The sequence below is a fragment of the Phaseolus vulgaris genome, chromosome 4 (assembly GCF_000499845.2).
Source record: "Phaseolus vulgaris cultivar G19833 chromosome 4, P. vulgaris v2.0, whole genome shotgun sequence".
In the NCBI taxonomy this organism is placed as follows: Eukaryota; Viridiplantae; Streptophyta; class Magnoliopsida; order Fabales; family Fabaceae; genus Phaseolus; species Phaseolus vulgaris.
Genome location: NC_023756.2, coordinates 33,407,575 through 33,429,881, shown reverse-complemented (window position 1 = coordinate 33,429,881; position 22,307 = coordinate 33,407,575).

Sequence of the window (22,307 nt, the reverse complement as noted above, 5' to 3'; positions counted from 1 at the left end):
TCATCAAAACATAAATTGGAGCTTTGGTCAGAAGAACAAGAAAACTGAGTTTCGGCTGACTAGTCAACATTATTTTTGGGTAAAACTTTAACTTAAATAAATTGTATAAATTTGTTTAGGATTTCATAGGTGTATTGGGCCTAGTAGCATAAAATAATCGGACCAAATATTTGGACCAAGTAGCATAGGTTTTTGGGCTTGTATTTCGACCAATAGTAGAATAGGTATAATTAGGGTAACAATTGGACTTTTTTTAGCCCAATGTAATCCTAGAACATCCAGGGTGTAATATAGGATGAAAATTAGCTTGACAAGGAGCACATGGACGTCCACATGGCAACCTGGGAGTGGGGAGGATTTAGCATGGAAGGTGTGAGCTAAACATGGAAAGCATGAGTCCACATGGCACCTTCTCATTGGAGAGTTTTATTTTGAATTTTTAAATTTTGGCTCCAAAATATTAAGCCCTTTCTCCTATAAATTAAGGTGCTTGGCTCATGAAAACATAGATAAAATATATGAGTATTATGCTGCCAAATTGCAAGCCTAAGCACTCTCTTGTCTAGCCTCTCCACCTCTTTCAAGTGATATGGCCGAACCAATCACTCTCCCTACTCTTCATGCAACTCCAATGAATGCATAACTTCAATGAAGCCATCCTTGACATACTCCTTCCATTAAGCTTCCACCAATCTCCTTCAAATTTCAAGAAAAACTCAATTCGGATGAGAGGATGCTATCATTTGGTATTTAGAGCTTTGGTTCTTCAAGCGCCAAGTGTGTTCTCTCCTAATTTTCTTCTCTTTAAATTCGTGTTGTTCATATGGTGTTCTGTTATATGGTACAAACCTTCCATACTCTGTTATATGGTATTTTGAACCATATTTTTGAAGCAATCATTTGTTACACTTTTGTTCATATTTTTCCTTTTGCATACAGCTTCTTGTAATCAATCTTCTGACCAAGAGGCTCTTCTAAGAAGTTATCACCATATAGCTTCTGTACAATTGTGCCAATTCCATAGTAAATCGCTTTCCTCTTAGGATAAAATCAATTAGGAACCCTTTCCCAGCGATTGCATTAGAGATACTAATTGGACTGATGGACAGTTCTTTACTAACCTAACATAGTTCCAGAATATCCTTATCAATTTTGGGTAGATGGTTTAATTCAAGAAGGAAACCTTGAATACAACGTTCAAGATCCACACTAAATTCCAAAACCTCTTTCATCAAGTTGTTGTAGATCATAGTAATGTTCCATATACAAAAGGGTTTTTAGGTTATACGAAAGGGTTAAAAATAGTAACTAAGCAATGGTAATATTGAAAAGATTACAACTCATATTTTTCTTTCTAAAATTAGAGAAACTAAAACCCTCAATAATGTAAATAATCACATGCTCAAACATTTCAATCAAATATTCAATCAAAACATAATCTGGTATCACAAAATCAACGAATATCATTAATATAAATAAACTATTCAAGAAATTCAAATCAAATGTACAACAAGATTTGTGGTTATTCCTAATACAAGAAGTTTGGCTTTACAAAAAATGATATTTAATCATCTGTCGCTTGTACTGCCTAGACTATCGAAATGCACACACAACTTAGACCATCTAATACTTGGAAATACTATATTGTTTGCAAGTAGGCACTTTATAATTGCAAATTAATCAAATGCATTATGAAGTATGAAATATTTTTAGATACATTTAGCACATACAAACCTGATTATATTGTTAGAATATGTGACTTGAAACAAGAGGGAGGGTGAATTGTTTTCACAATATTTTCTCAAATACTGGAGTTAGATTGAAAAACGCAATAAAATTAACTAAATGATTTACATGTTCAACTAATTATAAAAAGAACAACAAGCATTAAACAAAATATAAACCAGTTGTTTTGAGAATTCAATCAATTGATTTAAACGCAAAATACTGTAAAAAATATTATATAACAGATATTAGAGTAAGAGAGTGATGTGAGTTGATTTTAGATTGACACATTTTAGAGGTTGCTCTTTTATTTATTATTGTTGAGATTAAAAATTAAGGTAAGAACCCAAAGAAGATCCCCACTGGACACAAGCTTAACCAAGTGAGACCAATTTAGACCCCTAAAGTGAGACCAATTTATTTACAAACATTTTGTATTGTTAGAAGACCAGAAGAAAGAACATTTGATGTTATGGTTTATGCCCAGTTCTTCTTCTGCTGAGGTTCTTCCGACATTTGGTGGGGCCTTGTCTTTGATGCCGAGATGACTTATCAAAGTGTGAAGTGTCTCTTGAGTCCTTGGTCATCTTATTGGCTATTTGGATTGTACAAGAGAGAGATAATGTACATGAGATTTATATTGGTTCACTTTTAATCAAAAGCTACATCCAGTCCTTAGCATACCACCGAGAATTCACTAAAAACAATCAAACAAGAACAACCAAGAGTGTTGATCTTGAACCCTACAAGAATACACAACACTCTTAACCACACACTGAATTTAGAAACCCTATATGAATTTGTTTACAACACAAAACAGTGAAAATAATGAAGTTGGAATACACCTAGGTTTAATACAAATGAAGAACAACATAATTGATATCCCAAAAACCTTATTCACACCACAACAGTGATCCAAGATCCAAATGTAATCTCCAAGAATGATTTAAAACTTCATGTTTTCTCTCTATGAAAAGTGTTATGTTAAATGGTCAGAAAAAATCTTTATATAAGTTAGGAAAGATTGTTAAAACAGTTTGATCATTTAATGAAATTAGTTGTATCAATTAAAAACAATTCGATTAACATAACAAAGTTCTGTTAAAAACATTTAATTGATTTATGAAAATAACTGACTATTTTCTTTAACAAAATTAATCATCACATTAAAAATCGGTTCATTTATGAAAATAACTGGTTGATTTCACTTATTAGAAAAGACAGAAAAGAAAACAAATAATTTTTAAATCCTTTAAAAATCGTAAGTGTTTTCAACCGATTGATAGGATAAATCAATATTTTAAAATACTTACTATAGTCAACAAACTTGAATAGAAGTAATTTCAATTGATTAATAAATGAATCAATTAATTAAAATAACTATTGATTTGGAAAACAAAACATTTAAAGGAGATTTCAAATCAGTTTACTTGGATCATACTGAGAAGCAAATTTGCATAACAAAATCTACCTAACTAAACACACATATACACGCAACAGTAGATCTTCAAGACAAATTTGGAATCATCAAAGCTTCTTATTTCAACATATATAAACATAAACATATAATGCATACAAGATAACATTGTTTGATACACCAAATTTCAGACCATCTATATGTATGCAAAGGAACTTTAGATCGTCTAATCATATGCAAAACCTAGATCATCCAATGCAATGTACTGAGATATTTAAGTGTGAAATATTTAACTCGTAGACCCTGTGAAAACAAATTGTCTATACGAAGATTCCCAACAATAGAAGATTAACGTTTCATCTTTATCAGTCCAGCTCCAGCGTCCTTTCCAACTTGTGTTGAGATGCATCCTACTTAATTTATTCTTTAGTTATTCCACATTGGGAACATAACCTTTTTTGACATTGTGATTGTTAGAACTTATGGCCTTAAACAAGAGGGGGGTGAATTCTTTACGAAAGATTTTCGCAAATAATCCAATGAAGAATCACAGAGAAAGAAACTAAGGAAACCAAAAACCAAAACTGATTTAGTTGATTTACAGAAAATCAACTAGTTGTTTTTGCGATTCAACCGATCGTTTCTACCAGCAGTGAATAAAAACAACTTAAATCAAATATTAAAGAGTTCAGGGAAAGAGATAAGTACACAAGTAGATTTATACTGCTTCACTCTTATCCCAAGAGCTACATTCAGTCCCCAGAAACCACTGGGAATTCCACTATGCAATCAATCACAAATTACAAAACACACACACACACCTAAAGAAGTGATTTTGAACCCTTCAAGAACACACACTTCTTTTGGCAACTACACCACAAAACTCAGAACAACCTCTGATTCTGCACACACCACAAGTATTCAAGAAATACAAGAGATAAAGAGAAAGGATTACACCTGATCAAAATCAAATCAAAAGATCAAACAATAATCTTATTCCACTCTTTGAGAAAACCCAAAAGCTTGAAGTAAATCTTTGAAAACTTAAGTTACTATGCTCAATCTGAATTCTCCAATCTGTGTTCTTGTTCCTTAGGAGCGTAAAACAACCTTTATATACTCCAAAGGTTTGTTATAAACATTTAAAGCAAGAGCCAATTCAGTTTCAAAACATTTAAAACAGATTTACCAAACTTAACAGAATTCTGTTATGGATTTTAAAAAAACAACTGGTTGAAATCACGAAACAACCGATTGAATTGGTTTGACAACAAAGTCAAACAATTTCAAATCCTTTTCAAAACCCACCAAGTGTCAAACAACCGATTGAAATGATAAAACAACTAGTTATTTTTCCACTTCTTTAGAAAACACTTTTTGTCAAAAAGGTTTTGATTTAAATCAGATTTGGATTCTAACCAAGAGTGGATTACAAATTCAAACTACCCAGAACCAACACACACAAGCTACAACTAATCCTTCAAACAATCTTCATGGATTTGGAGACATCAAAGCCCTTGTTCAACAATCTCCCCCTATTTGATGAAGACAAATCCCTGGTTGCTTGTGTTGTCCTGTTTGAATTTGATTCAGCACCTGCAAAACAGATTTGATGCAAATACAGAGCATACATAGCAGCATGATATAAAGGTACTCTTAGCCCAGTTTTCTGTATAATCCTTTAAGCAGAAAAACCAAGTGTATTTATGCATACATTAGCATAATTTTAAAACCATACAAAGTCAAGAGTTCTGCAAATAATTCAGAGTTTTGCAGCAGAGGATACAACACATAAACCAAACCGTTCTCCCCTTATTTGTCTTCACAAATAGAGTGAAAGAAAGGGTAAAAACATAATTTAAGAAAGACTGTGCAAAATTTTAAAAAAACATTAATCTTCCTTCCCATATTGCAGCTCAAAGAGTTGATTCTGAACAACTTCAATCTATTCATCCAGATTCTGAAAACGAGCCACACAAAATTCATGATGACTTCTTTGATCATCAGCAAAATTGCCCATCCTTCCCAGCAACAATCTTTCAAAGGGAGGCATGGAAGTGATGCGTTCTCGAGCACTTGGACCAACACCTTCCTCTCCAACAAATCCAGCAACTGCATAAACATCATCAGCAGCAGCATCAGCCTCTTGACCAACAACAATAGCTCGCTCTTCATCCTCTTTTTCAATTTGAACACCTCTTGAGTGTTAACCAAGGATGATCTTGTGCTTTAATGTCTCCAAATCCATGGTGTTTGGTGGAAGGATGGAGTTGTTGCTTGTGTGGGTGGGTTCTGGGTAGATTAAAGTGTATTCCACTCTTTGTTTGAATCTAAAACTGATTGAATCATAAACCTTTTTGAAAAAGATTGTTTTCTGAAGATGTGGAAAAACAACCAGTTGTTTTATCATTTCAATCGGTTGTTTGACAATTAGTGGTTCTTGAAAAAGGTTTGAAGCTGTTTGACTTGATTGACTTTGTTGTCAAACCAATTCAACCGATTTTTTTTTTAAAATCCATAACAAAATTTCTGTTAAGTTTGGTAAATCAGCTTTAAATGTTTTCTAATTGTTTTGGCTTCTGCTTTAAATGTTTTTAACAAACCTTTGGAGTATATAAAGTTTGTTTGACGCTCTTAAAGAAAATTGGAAAACAGTTTAGACATTTTGAGATTGAGAAAACAAATTTGAGTTTTTAAGATTTGCATCAAGCTTTTGGATTTTCACAAAGGAGTGGATTAGGGTTGCTATAATCTTTCGTTTTTGATATTGATCAGGTGTAATCCTTTTTTTATCTCTTGTATTTCTGAATATTGGTGGTGTAAGCAGAATCAAAGGTTGTTCTGAATTTTTTGGTGTGCTGTGTGTTCTTGAGGTGTTCAAGATTACTCCTTTGGTGTGTACAGAGTCAGAGGTTGTTCTGAATTCTGTGGTGTGTTTGCCAAAAGAAGTGTGTTCTTGAGGTGTTCAAGATCACTTTTTTGGTGTGTGCAGAATCAAAGGTTGTTATGAATTCTGTGGTGTGATTTCCAAGAGAAGTGTGTGTGCTTGAGGTGTTCAAGGTCACTTCTTTGGTGTTGTTGTTTGTAATCTGGATTTTGATTGCATAGTAGACACCAGTGGTTTATGGGGACTGGATGTAGCTCTTGGGATAAGAGTGAACCAGTATAAATTGCTTGCGTGCTTTTCTCTTGCCCTGAACTCATTTACATTATGCTTTTAAGTTGTTGTAATCACTGCTGATAAAAACAACTGGTTGATTTTATGGAAATCAACTTAATCAATTTTGTTCTTTGGCTTCCTTGATTTCTTTCTCTGTGATTCATCATTGGATTTCATTATACCCCCTCTCTTGTTTAAGGCCATAAATTCTAACAAGCCAGTTTGATCTCCATCCTTGCTTACCCATTTTCCATCAACTTTGGTGAAACCCATCTTGCTAAGTGAACCATTGTTCACCTCATGAGATGACTTCACCAATTATGTTTGCTCCTCTTCTAGATCCACTTCAAAATAATGCAAAAATTTAGAAATAAACGAAGCATAGGGATAGTGATAGTCACTTAACCTCATGGATTTTTGCATATGCTCCTTGATAATATGAATCCAATTAATTTTCATCTTGTTCATAATGCAATAGATGTAGACAAAATCTTCTTCGGTCAACACAAAATGATTACTCCCCCTTGATGTTAGCATCCAAGTTACTATGAAGGCAATGATTCTTTCATTCAACTTCAAACCTCCTACAGAAAAGTTTCTTACTTTTGATACTTCTATAGAATTGTATTTTGTTGAATTCCTCAATCACTCCAATGTTTCCTTTATTTATTCTTAATCCAACATACTTCAGACTAGAGACTGTTGTCCATACCTCAGGAGTTATCTCCATATCCACTCTTTTTACTAGTGAGCTAATGTTATTGCCCTCAAATTTCATATTGGTGTAGAACACTCTTTCAAGGTCAGGATAATGTTCCCTAACACCTCCAAGAATCTCTTCAACGGCTATTCTTTAAGAAGTACGCTTACTTCAGTGAGTTTTTGCTCCTTCAACCAATTGAAAGAGATAATCTTTGGATTGTTGATGGCTTTTCTGGTAGTTTCATGGAGATACTTCTCAATCTTCTCCTCCTCTCCTGAGAACCAACCTTCTAAGTGTCCACCCCTCTTTACCCCACGGGTCTTCATTCTTTTGGATGAAGGAGGTGTGGAGTCCATGGAGGAAGAAGGACATTTGCTGTGACAGGAGAAGTATGCACCAAATTTGAGATGAAACAAAGAGTTGTACAATTGGTTGATTTTGTGAAGAAAAACAGATGCATAAAGTATGTTTTATAAAGATAGAGAGTAACTACTAAAGTTGACTTTTAGTGGGTTGCTTTCCTCAAGAAAAAGAATCTGTTCAGAGGCACACAAACCCACGTCAGCTTTGAATCAGAAAACACATGGTTGACACAAGAAGATTTGACTAGTCATAAAGGCTCTTAAATTTCCAAGAGAATATGGAATATATTCCATTTATGACTAAGGTAATTGCCTTTCTGAACGAATTCAAGGCCATGATAAATGCAATGTTGGCTCATAATAGCTTTGAGAAAGAATCTGCAATAGAATCAATACACAGAAAACCAAACCAGCTGTAAAGCAATGCTGACATAGGCAAAACAATCGGTTGTTTCGTAAAAACAATCGATTGTTTCGTAAAAACAATCGGTTGTTTCGTAAAAACAATCGATTGTTTTTTTGTGACAGCAATTAAGACATTTCACAGACCAAGATTTATTAGCAAAGAAGAATCAAAATTGAAATTGTTCCTGCCGGTTGACTCGCTCCGCCGGTTGAATCGAGCAACAGCCTTTGGCCGTTCTATCTCCGCCTGAGAATCGTACTTCCTTGATCAAAGAATCTCTCACTTGCAAAGACAAAGGGGTGCCCTAGCGGTCGTTTAAACTCTGACGCTCAAGTCAGTATTAGGGAAAAGAAACACCAAGTGTATAAAATAGCTTCAGTCTTAGAAACTGTGTCCCTTGCTAGGGTTCTTAGCACCCTTTATATAGGTTGAAACTAGGGTTTACCTTTGTATTCTTACCCTGGTCTGGGGTTCCTTGGGGAATTTCTTTGCGTCGCTATTTACATAATCTTAGCGTATCTGGCACATAGAACTTTCCTTAACTTGAGTGCAACGACTAACAGAGTGGCCGCTTGGGTACCAACTTGTGCACGTAATCTCTGGCGCCATCTGTTGTGTGGGTGCCGTAAGTATTCACGTGCCATGCATGTAGCTACCCTTGGGAATCCTAACCCTAGTGGGCCTTCGTGTTCTTAAGGGTTGTTTAGTTGTGTCGTGCATGTATGCGCTATACACACCACCTGTATGGATCCCTCGTGACTTAGACTTTTTTTATATCTGAGGTTTTAACTGATAACTTAGTATAACTCTTGGGCCCACCTTACGTGGCCCAATATAACTGTTCAGACTGTCGACATCCGATCTCTCCTTCTTTGTCGTGGTCAGATGTTGATCTCCAACGTCGATGTCTATAGTACCAATGTCCGAAGACTGACCCATACCCTGATAGGTGTGTCTAGGGCCCACCTTACGTGGCCCCCTTCCACTATCAGGCACCAGTGCGCGATGTCTGAGGTCAGCCATTGGAGTCGATGACCGAGGACTGGTCGGTACACAAGCCCATAGTCTCGAGCTGTAACTTGTTTCAGTGAAGAGACTAAGTGATCGGCCTAGGCGACCTACGTGGCTCTGGGTGATGGGACGTCTCACCAAACCTTTTAAACCAGCGTACACGTGGCATGATCAACGGCTGGGACTTGTTGGCGCTTGAACTTCTTCGTGCACTGTTTAAACCCTTAAACCCTTACGCTCCTGTCATTGTTTCATTACTTTCACTTAAGCAAATAATTTCTCAAGAAATTCTTCAAAACGCTCTCTCTTCTCCATCCAAAACTCAGACCTTCAAATCTTGCTTGATCAAAGGTATAAACTTTATGCGTTGCTTGCTCTTGCTTTATGATTCTGCTACCCATAACATGTTATAACTGTTCTAAGACTGTTTACGTTTTCTGCATTTTAGGTTTTCTCTGTTTTCGATTGGGTCTCTGTTTTCTGGGTTTTGTCGAGTCACGCCATCGCCATCTTCTAAAGTTTCGTTTTTTTTTCTTCTCTTTTTTAGCTTTATTTAAGAAGACTCACCAGAACCCTTCTCCGGCTTCCTCTTCACACTTTAACTCCACTTCAACCACAACTCCACCTCCATCCTCCGCTCCATCCCTGACACCACCCCAACCTCTTTCTGCCTCTAACTATAAGTCCCTATACCGCTGGGCACCTGATGCTCTTTTAAATGAGACCTCCAGCTTTACCTCCCTTGCGAGTATAACTGTTTATAGGAAGAAACAAACCTGCCACAAATCGCGTGTCTTTGGCAAAGACCACAACAAATTCATGAGGATGGTGGCTTATAGGGAAGGTGAACCGGTGTGTGCTGATGAGTCTTCAGACCCCGAAGGTCCCTTCTGCTTCATCTACTTCGCGGTCTTTCGGAGACTTGGACTACGATTGCCCTTCACCCCATTTGAGCAAGCCCTTCTTATTGAGGTGGATTTTTCCCTCGCTCAACTACACCCTAACAGTTGGGCGTTCGTGAGGTCTTTCGCAATCTTGTGGCACTACCTTGGCCATACGCCATCAGTGGACGTGTTTCTCTTCTTTTTTTAGGCGAAGAGCTTGGGCAAGAAGTTGTGGGTCAGCTTCAACGGTGTTGCGGGGAGGATGCTCCTAACACTATTCCAGCAATCCTGCAAAGGTTTCAGGAAGCACTTCTTCAAGGTGCGGTGCAACCGGAGGGACCCCACTCTATTGGATGAGTTTCCCCTCTATTGGGCGGAGGAGCCCAACCTACAGAAACCCAGACACCTTGAGGACCTTCCTCCTCAAGAGCGAGAAGTATGCAATCTTTTATCTGTTATAATATATGGCCTTAAACAAGAGCGGGGTGAATTGTTTTTAAAGGATTTTCGCAAACTTTGAATGTATAATGAAATTCAATGCTAAATTGCAGAGAAAGAAATCAAGGAAACAAAGAACCAAAACTGTTTTAAGATGATATCAGAAAAACAATCGGTTGTTTATACCAGTTAGAACATAAACAGCTTAAAAACAGAATTTAAAGAGTTAAGAGTAAGAGATAAGCACACTAGCAATTTATACTGGTTCACTCTTACACTAAGAGCTACATCCAGTCCCCAGAAACCACTAGGTATTCCACTATGCAATCAAAACCAGATTACAAACACCACACACCAAAGTAGTGACCTTGAACCCCTCAAGAAACACACTACCTTTGGTAAACCACACCAAGAGTGTTGATCTTGAACACCTTAAGAACACACAACACTCATTGGCAACACAATTACATAAATACAGTAATCAAGGAAGAAGGGAATAGAATACACCTGGGTATTACAAAGCTTAAAGTTTAGAATACAACTCAATCCTATTCCACACACTTAAGAATGATCCAAAGCTCTTTCAAATCTTGGAAAAACTATTTTGATAAACTCTTTCTCTTACTCCAAGATTAGGAGCGTAAAACCACCTTTATATCTTTATATAGACCAACCAAGTGGTCAAAAACATTTAATAAAGGAGCCAAGTTAGTTATGATCATTTAAAGCATATTAAAACCACTTAACAAAATTCTTTTAAGGTTCTCAGGAAAAAAAAAAAGATTGTTTTGTCAAAACAATCGGTTGAATTGACTTGATAGCAAAGTCAAGCTTTTCAAAAACCTTTTCAAAAACTGCTAAGGTAAAACAACCTGTGGTTTCAAAAAACAACTTGTTGAAATTTCAACAACATTGTAGAAAACTCATCTATTCAAAAGATTAAAGATTCAAATGAACATGGATCATCTTAAGGAGTGAATTAACAAGTTTCAAACAGCTAGACAACACACACACACCCAACAGCAAGGTCTTCAAGCTTTCCTCTTGGATTTGGAGACATCAGAGCATCTTGTTCAACAATCTCCCCCTATTTGATGAAGACAAATCCCTGGTTTGTTTGTGTTGTTGTTTTTGAACTTGATAGTTCCTGCAAAACAGAATTTGTGCATATACAAAGCAAGTATACCAACAGGATACTAAGGCACACAAAACCACTTTTCTGTATAAGCCTTTAAGCAGAAAAACCAGTCAAATAGCCATAAAATCCAGTGCCAAAATGAGACTTGTGTGCAGCAAAACTATGGTGAATACCAGCATGGAAGCAGCAAAATTTAAACTATGATAAAACCAGATAACACTAGAGTGTAACAACACCAATACAACACATAAAACCACACCATTCTCCCCCTATTTGTCTTCTCAAATAGAATGAAAGAAGGGATAAAAACAGGATTAAGAAAAACCATAATACCAGTATGTGTAGCAGCACCATTGCAGCATCAAACTTGTAATTCCATATCAAAATTGCAGCAAAAATCTATGGTGTATCATAGCTATGACAACAGCAGAATCAAAGTACCATAGACCCCAACAATTTTAGCAAGGATTCTCCCCCTATCTTTTCTCCATCCAATAATTCAAGTTGGTAAAATGATTGCTCAAGAGGTGGATTTGGTAAAAATATTCTTTCTTCTGTTAAGAGCAAACCTTCCAGACATTCCAAAGATACATTCACAAATATTCATCAATCCCATGACCACTAATGTGGTTGTCATTCATAAAAAGCTTTGAATTTCAAGGAAAAACAAAGATTATATCTCTTTATGATCTAATTCAGAGGCACAAAGTATACATATATGACTCATAATGGGTTATGAAAGAAAATGAACAACTGTAATCATGCATAAGAAATCATAACAACATTATTCAAATGTGCCAGAGGTAAAACAATCGGTTGTTTTGTGAAAACAATCAGTTGTTTTTCTAAGACAACAAGAAAATGTTATTTTTCAAAGCAAATCATCTTTCAAAGTGATGTTTAGAATTTCACCTTTGCATTACCTTAAGCATGTTTAGAATTTCATTTTTTCTTATGAAGTCAAAAGCATAGGATGAACATATACAACTTACTTTACATAGGTCATGAATTTTGACTTGTCAAGAATTTGAGTAAGCTGTATGCTCTTGAACCATAACCATCACTTTGATTATTCTTCATCATAACACCTGTACATGAAAGGTCCTGCAACACAGAATTGATGCATATACAAATCAAGTATAGCAACAAGATAACAAGACACACACAAACTGGTTTTCTGCATATACAACATTAGTAGAAAAACCAGAAAAAGTGAAGTGTTCAAGAGCTTTCAAGTGCAGAAAAACAACAACATAATGCATCAGTTTTAAAGCTAACTATACAACCAAATCAAGCATAAATTTCTCCCCCTATTTGATCTACAAATAGACAAAGAGAAGGGTTGTACAAAGCAGAAATCAGAATGATAACACAATAGTTTTAGCAGTATAAACAATTTTGACATTTTAGGAATAGAACATGACATAGAGCTTTCAAGAAAACAAATGGATATAATCTTTTATTATCAGATTCTGAGGCACACTCAAAGTATATTTATCCAAAAGCAAGATTTGAAAAAGAGAAATAGGTTCAATCATGCATAAGCAAATTTGGAAACATTATACAGAGGTGCCAAAGGAAAATCAATCAGTTGTTTCGAAAAAACAATCGAAAAAACAACCGAGAACCCCAATAGATTCACCCAAAAAGAAGACTTTGAGATGTTCATATGGTCACAAGGCACACTTACATAAATTGAGAAATGAAAACGGACATACTCTTTATTCTTGAAGTTTCTCTTTTTTCCAACCACTATGCATGAGCCAAGGATGTTTCTTCCTTTTAGTAGACATTCTTTAAGCCCTTGTTTTGATCCTCTTAGCATTTAGTCGGTTTCAGTCTTCAAGAAAGAGACTCTGGTCCAAGACTACACAGTGGCACGTCACTCAGGGGAAAATTTCACATGGAAGCACATGAAGACTTTGACTAGTCATAAAGATTCTTAATTTTCCAAGAAATCATGGAATATATTCCATTTATGACAAAAGTAACCCTCTTCTGAACGAAATCAGACCCATGATGAATGCACTTTGACCCATAACAGCTTGGGGAAAGAATCTGCAACAGACAGAATGCAAGAACAAATTAATTCAATTTAATGCAGTGTTGTTAGAAGGAAACAATCAGTTGTTTTGTGAAAACAATCGGTTGTTTTTCTGTGACAACAATTTAAGCATTTCACAGATTCAGAATTGATAGGTAAAGATGAATCAGAATGATAGACTTCATATTCACATTACATAGATGAAAGATAAAGACATCAATCAATATTTTTCATACTACAAAATTAAAGAAAAATTCAAGAGAAGAAAATAAAAACAAGGAAAGTCTTATCCTTTTGACAATGTAGTTCTTTCAATGAGTCATTGTCCATAATCAAGTAATTTCTCTTGGCCTTCAAGAAAACTAGGCTTTGTACAAAATAGTAATTTGAAGTCCAGAAAGAATCTTTTCCCTTTAGCAGTCATTCTTCAAGTCCAAAAATGATTCTTGGCTGCCAAAGATCCCTACAAGAAAGGTTAAGAAGCAAGATTTGGTCCCCTTATAGATTTGGGTCCAATGATGTTAGTAGGAGCCTTAGGAACCTTAGAAACCTTAGGAACCCATTTCAAAATACCTTTGGGAACAAAAAACCTTTCTGCAGAATCTAATAGTGTGGCCCCTTTTCATGTATTAATGACAAATTTCAACCGGTTGTTTAGATAAAACAATAGGTTTTTTTAAAGAAACTTGAAAAGGGTTTTGAAACAGATCTGTTATTGTTGTTTGGATTAAACCCCAATCCAGCCTTGCCAAAAACACATTTTTGAGAAGCAAGAACAGTTTCAAGATTGGATTGGCCTTTGGAAAACTTGTCCATGGTTTTTAAAAGCTAGTGGACTTTCTTTTCAAGTGATTCACAATTTTCACAAAAGCTAGAATCACACTTGCAAGAAGAGTTTTTGTAAATCATTTCCAAACTTTTAAAATCTGTTTTTGAATGGTTCAACTCTTCTTCCAAAGTCTTGACTCGATTTTCCAACCAATTGTTTAAACCTTTCAACCGATTGTTCAAAAGGGCCAACCTATTAGCTTCTTCATGAGTCTCATTGAAAGCCTCAAGAAGATGGCTATAATTTTCAACATTAATGGAAGTGCTTGAACTTACACTTCTTGTTTCACTTTCTTGTCTTGTCATTAAACATAAATTTTCTTCTTCTTCATCACTTGAAGAAGAGCTTGACGAGTCATCATTGTAAGCTCTTCTTGATTTTCCTTTCTTCTCATGCTTCTTGAAGTTTTTCCTCTCTTTGTTGGGACATTTTTCAGTTTTGATATGACCCTGTTCACCACATCCAAAGCATGTACATTTGGTAGTGTTAAACTCAGTAGGTTTCTTGCTATCATACCTGTTGTATGAGTCACTTTTGTTGTTTCTCTTCTTTAGGAACTTGCTGAATTTCTTAAGCAACAAGCTAAGTGTTTCCTCTTCACTCTCATCACTTGAGTCTTAACTGTTTTTGTTCCCAGCAGCTTGACTTGATCCATATTCTTCACATTCTAGATCATCTAGTGAACATGAGAGTGAAAGTCCACTTGAAGGAGATTTGTTGGTTGTGAGAAGACTTCTTGGACAAGTTTTACAACCTTTTGATGAAAGTCAAAGGGAAAATATTTTCCATACAAGATGTCTTATTCAAAACAACATTTGTTCTTTAATAGTGGATAGGGGTAGTTGTGCTAATGTGGCTAGTAAAAGAGTAGTTGATAAGCTTGGATTGCCTACTATCTCTCATACAAAGCCCTACAAATTGCAATAGCTTAGTGAAGTAGGCGAAATCATTGTGAATAAGCAAGTCCTCATTCATTTCTCTATTGGAAAATACAAGGATGAGGTATTATGTGATGTTGTACCCATGGAAGCAACACATGTTCTTTTGGGAAGGCCTTGGCAATATGATAGAAACGTTTTTCATGATGGCTTTACCAATAAAATCTCTTTTGATTTCCATGGTCACAAGGTCATTTTAAAATCTCTCTCTCCAAGAGAAGTCCATGAGGACCAAATTCTTATGAAGAAAAAGAGGGAGAGTGAAAAAGAAAAGACTCATAAGCATACGCTTCTTATTTCTAGGCATGAGGTCCAAAGGGATATAGTGGCTCACAATCCTATCTTCTTAGCTATTCCTAGACCTCTTAAGCTAGAACCACTTGTAGATAGTCCTCATTGTTTGGATAATTTGGTAAAGGAGTTTCAAGATGTGTTTCAAGATCCTCCAAAAGGCCTTCCACCTTTGAGAGGGATTTAACACCAAATTGATTTGATTCCGGGATCCTCTTTACCCAATCGTCCGGCCTATAGGACCAATCCAAGTGAGACTAAGGAAATTCGCCAACAAGTAGAGGAATTAATTGTTAAAGGTTGGGTTCAAGATAGCATGAGTCCTTGTGCTATGCCTATTATCCTTGTCCCTAAGAAAGATGGCACATGGATGATGTGTTCGGATTGTAGGGCTATAAATAACATTACAATTAAGTATAAGCATCCTATACCTAGGCTTGATGATTTGTTGGATGAATTGCATGGTTCAAATTTTTTTACAAAGATTGATCTTAAAAGTGGCTACAATCAAATCCGTATCAAACTGGGTGATGAATGGACGACGGCTTTTAAGACCAACTTTGGTTTATATGAGTGGTTAGTTATGCCATTTGGTTTAACTAATGCTCCAAGTACTTTCATGCGTCTCATGCATAATGTTTTAAGACCATTCACTGGCAAGTTTGTTGTTGTTTATTTTGATGATATCCTCATTTATAGCTTGTCTTTGTATGACCATAGGATGCATGTTAGACAAGTCTTGGAAACCCTTAGGAAGGAACATTTGTATGCTAACCTTGCTAAATGTATGTTTGCACTTGATCATATAGAATTCCTAGGGTTTGTTATGAGTGGCAAAAGGGTCCATGTGGATCAAGCTAAGCTAGTGGCCATTCAAAATTGGCCAACGCCTAAAAACATGAATGAAGTCCAAAGTTTTCATGGACTTGCTTCTTTTTATAGAAGATTTGTACCCAACTTTGGTACAATGGCTGCACCACTCAATGATATAGTGAAAAAGGATGTGGTTTTTAAATGGGGAGAAGCACAACAAAATGCTTTTGATGTTTTAAAAGAAAAATTTACTAAAGCTCCCATTTTAGCACTTCCTAATTTTGCTAAAACATTTGAGATTGAATGTGATGCTTCAAGCATAGGCATTGGGGTTGTTCTCCTTCAAGAGGGCCACCCCATAGCTTACTGTAGTGAAAAATTGAAAGGAAGTCATATCAACTATTCCACTTATGATAAGGAATTATATGCACTTGTTAGAGCTTTGTTTACTTGGCAACATTATCTTTTTCCTAAAGAGTTTGTGATTCATAGTGATCATGAATCTCTTAAATATTTGAAAAGCCAAAACAAACTTAACAAGAGGTATGCTAAGTGGGTGGAATTCCTTGAACAATTTCCTTATGTGATCAAGCATAAGCAAGGCAAAATTAATGTTGTGGCCGATGCACTTTCTAGACGCTATGCTTTGCTAAATCTTTTGGGTTCTCAATTTCTTGGCTTTGATCACATTAAGGATCTTTATCATCGATGACTTTGATTTTTCTCTTATCTATCAAGAGTGTACCAAAGGAGGACACAAACTAATGTCTCGTGGTGATGGACCTTTCCAAGTCCTAAAGAGGATTAATAACAATGCGTATGAGTTAGATATGCGTGATACATACCTTGGTAGTCATACATTTAATATCAGTGATCTAACTCCTTTTTATGTAGGTCTCCAGAATTCGTGGTAGAATTCGTGGTCGAATTCTCTCCAACTCGGGGAGTATGATGGAGATCAAGATCAAGAAGAAATAGAGGCCAAAGATCAAGGACAAGAGGAGGTAGAGGCCGAAGTTGAAGAAGCTCAAGAAGTCATTAGCTTACCTCATAGGCTTACAAGGAGCAAGTTTAAGGAATTAGGAAGTAGTGGTAGATTGTTTTCTCTTTTTATAGTGTCTCTTGTATAATGTTTAAATACATAGTCTTTAGGAAGGTGCTTAGAGGGAAACATTAGATACCTCTTTTGTAAAGCATCTTCTCCTTCCATTTTCATGCTCATATGAACTCTAAAATATGTCTTAGGTTCCTTTTTAGCAATTTCATTCGGTGCTTTTGCTTTAGCTCATGATTTGTTCGGTTCATCTTCTCTTTTGCTGGAATTCAATTGGTTCTTCTTCATTTCCTATTGATTTGTTCGGTGCATTTCATTTCCTAGGCAATTTAAACGGTTCATTTGCTTTCTTGCTTCTTTTAATTGGTTCAATTGGCAAGAAATGGGTCTTCCATGTGAGTTTGGTGTTTGGTGCAAGTTTTGGTGAGTTCTTGAAACATAGAACATTTATCCCTTTCTATAAAAGTGCCTATTCATTCTCCAACTCAAGTTGATTCCATAAAATGTCAAAGAATCATCTATATCTTGCTATTGGAATCATATCACATGGCCTTCCACGAAGACAAGAAAAAGAAGTTGGTCGCGCTGCTTGCCAAACGCAGGGTCGTCGCTGCTGGTGTGGGCATTTTAACTCCCACAAATCTTCCTCCCTCTACCACTTCTACCCCCAACTCATATGAACCAGCCCCTGTTCATGATAGGCTAAACGGGGTAGTTGTGGCCGTCGGCACCGAGGACGAGGAATAAAGTCGTCCAATTGGAAGCGAAGATCTTTCCCCTCTACACCAAGGTGGTCGATCTGAAAGAGAAGGTTGAGGGATACAGGTGATAGCTGTCGTTTTGCTGTCAAATTAATATGATTCTAGCGTAGTCTTGTCTAACACTAGAGAGATGATAGTATAATTGTGGTCAGATGACCCCAAGTCGTCTCCCAACGAATCCAATAGTAATTTCAGTGAATAGAATTCAAAACCTATCTGCAAACAATGAAAATTAGCAATAATGGTAAAGAAACAGGGGTTACGATCGTTTAGCAAGAAAATATAAATGATGATTTGAATCAGTAAAGAATGCAGATTGACTCCCAAGTTCTTCCACCAATGAATTCTTCACGGGCTCTCTAAAGATTATTCTTTTCTCAATCCTCTGCAGAGCTAAACTAGATTGAACATGCGCCAAACCTAATTCAACTGAAGCTCACCAGTAAAGCATGCGTCTACCGATTTAATCAATACCCACTTTGTTCCATGCGTATACTCCATGGGAATGCTTATCTCCTCTCTCTTGAATCATGCGCCCAAGAAATTAATTAGAACAATACGAACTAACTAAGAAACCAAAGTTTAAGATAAGGAAGACTCTCAATCATGCGTTCAAGTACAACCTCTCACAAAAACTAGTTTTCCAGGACATTAGACAATAAAAACAACTGCTATAGAGAATTAAAAATAGAAACTTTTATTGATCAAAACCTCAGAACTCAATGGGGAATCACAAAGGAATCAACCAAAAGGTTTAGCTTTCCATGCGGAGGCAAAAGAATTACAAATAAGAAAAGAAACTAAGAAAACCCTATGAAGCTCTCTCCCTCTCTACTTGATGCTTGTGTCCTTTTATAAGGCTTTTCTGCTCCAAGGATCTTGGGAAGATATTGCAGTTTAGATTTTGTAAACAGTTTCCACTTTCCATAATTCTTTTTATTTTGCAGAAGATTTGCTTCCAATTCTGTTTCTGGAATCTTGTAGCTTTTATTTTCTCTTTCTTCTCCAACATAATTTGTTTTCTGTTTTGATTCAAAGAAGCAACTTGGACTTTTGCATATTTGGCCCATTCACAAAGGTAGATGCTTCAGATCATTTACCCTAAAAACACAAAATTAACAATAATAATAGTTAAGGCCTAAATAAACCCAATTATAAGAATATTAATTAAAACAATGGATTTATTAATTATTATAGTCCAATAATCTATGATTAAGGCTATTAAGTGTGAATAAATATATGCTCATCAACAGGCCAAGATGGCGAAACTAGAGGAGAGGGCCATCCAATGGGAAGTCCAACTGGGGCAGGTGGAGGGGGAGCTAGCTGAGAAGGTCGAGCTCTTGAAGAAGACAAAAGAAGAGCTTACTAACGATGTTGTCGACGCTTATGGTGAGGGGTTCCAAGATGTCATAGCTCAGTTTGCCTACATGCATTCAGAGGTGGATCTTTCCTCTTTTTCTAAGTCCAAGCAGGTCGTTGAGGGGCAACTCGTGCCTAGGGAGTAATCTTCCATTTGTAATTCACCTTCTCAAACAATTTGCCCTCTGTATATACATGTTTATATGTTTATGGCTATCTTCCCTTTTTTTGAACTACTCTGTCTTGATCACTTAGCTGCTTTTACTTGCATTAACATCAACTAACAACGCCTTCGACGTAGATTTACCTCTTAGGTAGCGCGCCTAATTCCATCTGCCTTAACCTTTCTCGACCTTTATTATCCCAAGATACTACGGACATGTGCGCAAACCTTTAACTGGCTTAATCTTTGTCGTGCGAGGATAAGGAAAACTCCTCCTGCTGTTTTTGATCTTCTTATTGCAAGGTAAGGCTTCCTGCTGACCTCATCCCTACCCCCTTCAGATTGACGGGAATGTCTTACAGGTAACACTGGTGAACCACACCGCTCTCGACCTTGGCTTACAAGCAAGGGAGAAGTGTATCCCTCCGATCTCGACCCTGCATCATGAGCGTAAGAATGAATTTAACTAATGAACAATTTTGTTCAACCTTGGCGTTCCCAAGCAAGAGGGAGGCTCACTGAGGAACCATACTATTCCCAACCTTGGTGTTTCTTAACCGAAGTGAATGGTTCTTAACTGGCTTCATCCTCGCCCATAAGGCAAGGGAGGTTTTTATCAAATGACCGCTACCTCGCTATATGAAGCCAAGGGACAGGTCAGAATAACTCACCGCAACCTTGTTGTAAAAAGTCAAGGGACAGGTCTTTAACGACCGAACCATGCTATTCTCAACCTTGGTGAACTTACGCAATAGGGAGGCTCACTGAGGAACCATACTATTCCCAAGCTTGGCGTATCACTACAAGGGAGAAGTTCATTTAACTGTCGAACCATACTATTCTCAGTCTTGGTGAACTCACGCAAGAGGGAGGTTCACTGAGGAACCATACTACTTCTGCTCTTGGTTTAACACTTCAAGGGAGAGGTTCATTAACTGGCAAACCATACTATTCATCTCCTTGGTGAACTCACACAAGAGGGGGCTCACTGGGGGAACCATACTACCTCCGATTTTGCTGTATGACTTCAAGGGAGAGGTTCATTAACTGCACTGCACACATATTTCTTAATTGAATGACTAAAATTTTATTTCGGTGACCTCGTTAAAAAACCCTTATGAGGGATAAAGAGTGTCCCCTTTAAACCATGTACAATGCATAACAACTTTAACTAAAATAAACTTAAGATTGGTCGCGTTCCAAGTACGAGGGATCACGCCACTTTCTAACATCTGAAAGGACCAGTCCACTTGGGAGACAACTTGTTTTCTAGCTGGTGCGGATGTGCCTTTCGCATCACCAGGTTGGCGACCTGGAACTGCCGAGGTCTCAGCTTGGAGTTGTACTTGTACTTCACCCTCCTTTTCAAGACTTCAGCCTTAATCCTTGCTTCCTCCCTTACTTCTTCCAGTAGGTCCAGGTTCACCTTTCTCTCCTGATTGGACTCTTCGACCACGAAGTTTTGGAAACGCGACGAGTTCTCCTAGATTTCTACTGGAATCATTGCGTCTGAATCGTACACCAAGCTAAAGAGCGTTTCTCTGGTTGTGGACTGGGGAATAGTGTGGTAAGCCCACACAATTCTAGGAACTTCTTCTGCCCAAGTCCCTTTGGCTTTGTCTAGCCTTCTCTTCAGACCTCTGAGTAGAACTCGGTTGGCAGACACCTGCCCGTTCGTCTGGGGGTGTTCAACTAACGCGAACACCTGCTTTACTCCCAGTTATGTACATAACTTACCCAATTGTTGGATTGCAAACTGGGTACCATTGTCAGACACCAACCTCTTTGGGATTCCAAAGCGGCACACTATGTTCTTCCACACAAAGTGCTGGATCTTATGGGCTGTATTCTGTGCTACTGTCTCAGCCTCTATCCACTTTGTAAAGTATTCTATGGCAACCACGAGGTACTTCATTTTTCGCACTGCTAATGGAAAAGCCCCATAATGTCGATCCCCCAAGTATGAAATGGACATGGGCTAGAGATCAACCTTAACTCCTCTAGAGGCACCTTGTGTCAGTCAACATGTTCATGGCACTGCTTGCACCGTTGTGCATACCTCGTGCAATCTTCCCTCATGGTTGGCCAGTAATATCCTGCATTTCGATGAGAGGGATCGGCCACCGACATGGCTACTGCATATCCCTTCATTCAGTTTTGCCATAATGCGCGTGCATTGCTCACCACTTACACATACCAGGATAGGGTGGGTGAACCCATGCCTGAATAACTTTCCATCAATCAAGGTGTGCTTGCTCAAATTTTTCTTGATTTTTCTGGCCTTTGTGGGCTCTAGCGGGAGTACTTCATCAACCAAATAGCGTTGGTAGGATTTCATCCAAGTTTCTCTTGTTTCAACTTGGTAAACCTGTGACGACATCTCCCCAACAACCGGGTACACGCTTATTCTGGGCGTGTTCACTGTCTCCTATGTTAACGACCGATGACTCCTCCTTACCCCTTCCGATGTGTTGATCTGCTGGACTTCTGCCATATTGTATGCGGTAGTTCGAGGTGTCCTCAGGGTCTCCTAAATTACGGTTCTCTGTCAGCCCCCCTTGCCCGAACTGACAAGCTTCACAAACAAGTCTGCTTGGGCATTTTGCTCTCTGGGGACGTGGACTAACTCGAACACCTCAAACATCTCCTTCAGTACCTGGACATACTCTAGGTATGCGACCATCTGAGGGTCTTTAGCTTGGTATTCCCCCGTGACCTGGCTTGTGACCTTCGCCAGCAGACCATTCGCACCCATCTCCTTTGCTAACAACATTCCAGCGATCAGGGCCTCACACTCCGCCTGGTTGT